This window comes from Echinops telfairi, unplaced genomic scaffold, assembly GCF_000313985.2.
Source record: "Echinops telfairi isolate 266 unplaced genomic scaffold, ASM31398v2 ScPeMD7_7410;HRSCAF=8448, whole genome shotgun sequence".
NCBI classification, from domain to species: Eukaryota; Metazoa; Chordata; class Mammalia; order Afrosoricida; family Tenrecidae; genus Echinops; species Echinops telfairi.
In genome coordinates, this window is record NW_022111310.1 from 27,185,177 (window position 1) to 27,187,301 (window position 2,125).

Consider the following 2,125-nt stretch of genomic DNA (forward strand, 5'->3'; position numbering starts at 1 on the left):
ATAACCGCCTCCCAGGGGGACGAACAACAGAAAAGTGGGTGAAGGGTGACAGAGGATGATGTGAGATATGAAAATAATAATCTATAACTTATCGAGGGTTTATGAGGGAGGGAGGGAGGGTGGCGGAAGGAGGGGAAAATGAGCTGATACCAAGGGTTCAAGTAGAAAGCAAATGTTTTGAGAATGATGAGGGCAACAAATGTACAAATGTGCTTGACATACAATGGATGTATGTATTGATTGTGAAATGAGTTGTATGAGCCCTCAATAAAATGATTTTTAAAAAAAGAACAAACAGAGCTAGTTTGGAACAAAGCTAGTTTGGAAGAAAGTATAGCTAGAATGCTCCTTAGAAGGATGGCGAAAGAGACCAGTCCCTGAAAAATAGGAGGTCTATGGAAAAGCAGAAGAGCCTCATTGAAATGGATTGACCTGGCACTGCAACTGTAGGCTCATACAGAAAGATGAGCGTGAGGGTGTGGCCGGACTGCCAGGGTTTTGTTCTATTGTGTGGCGGGTGGATCAGTGTCAGCACTGACTCCACAGCACCTGACAATAGCCATGAGCAGGGCAGGTATGGTCTAGCAAGGACATTTCCAGCACTTCCTTTTCTTTGTCTCTAATCTTTGGCTTTTCCCCAGTCTCTGGGAGCTCTTTGACAGCAGAGGTCTCTAGTAGCCTGTCTAGAGGTAGCCCGAGATTCTGTCTCATAAATATTTGTAGGGTGGGTGGAATGAACTAGAAAAGGACCCACAGAACCATGAGGGCACTTTTATATTCGGGGTGTTTTACACCGAGGAGACACCCAGTTCTTGTCCTGGGCTGGCCTAAGGGAAGGGGTTTAGGTTTGGGTACATTGAAGAGCCCACAAGGCCGGGGCTTCACCGCTCAGAGCGGAAGACTGTGGGCAGCCAGCGCACCAGTGTACTCATCACTCAGGTCTCTCTTGTGGCTCTGTGGTCCCGAGCATATGGCGGGGCCTGCGTCCTACCTTAGTCACATGTGCACACACCCACACCCCACAGCCTACAGCGCGGTTCGCAAAAGAACTCAGTAGCGTGGTGGGAGAAAGACTCTTCATAGCTGGAGAATCCTGGGCAGCCTTTCTCCCTGTTCAGCCTCGGCCTACAACGCCTTCATTCACGAGTTCACCCCTTGCTTAAAAATGCTTATTTGCATGGGGTGGATGGATCTGAAATTCTGGGTTTGAAATTGAACCAGATGTCTTTTACCAAGTCTACTCCCTTCTCGGAGCCTTAGTTTGCTCATCTGTAAAATGTGTATAACTTTCCCGTCTGAAGTATTGGAGAGTCAGATGACAAACTCGAGAGTGTCTTTAATTTGTATTCTCTCTCTCTACACACATACATGCATATATATATATGTGTGTGTGTGTAAATGGTACTTGTGTTAGGCTGGGTTAACTAGAGAAACAAATTTAGTGACACTCTTATATGTGTGTAAGAGAGAGTTTTATATTAAGAAGTAATTATATATCAAACAAGCATCCCAGCCCAGTCCAGATCAAGTCCGTACATCCAATGCTACTGCATAAGACTGATACTAGTCCGTAAGGCCCTCTTCAGACTCACACAGCCACATGCAATGATGTACAATGCAGGAACATCACCAGCTTGTGGGTGCAAAGTCTTGTGGATCCAATGGCAGTGGGCGCGTTTCCAGGAGTCTGGCAGGTCTCCAGCAGGCCTCCAAGTGGTTTTCCAGCAGGAAGGTGAAGCAGAGAGAGAGGCTCTCACAGGTCTCAGCAAGTCTCCAAGTGGCTTGTCAATAGGAAGGTGAAGGCAGAGAGAGAGAGGAAATTCCCAGAATCCTCATGAGAAGGCCATGCCCACAAGGAGGCATCATCAGACTGTGACCTGGTTGACAGGCTAGACTATACCCCTTCACTTACTTATCAAGTTGACATGAAATTATGTAACTATCACAGTACTCATTCATTCATTTAATTACTCATTCATTTAGCACCAGTGTAGTGCTTATTGAGTTTTAGGCAATATTCCAACTATTTTATAAGAATTAACTCATTTAATCTTCCTAACAATCTTATGAGGATAGTACTATTATTGTCCTCATTTTACAGATGAGAAAACTGAGTCACAGAGGG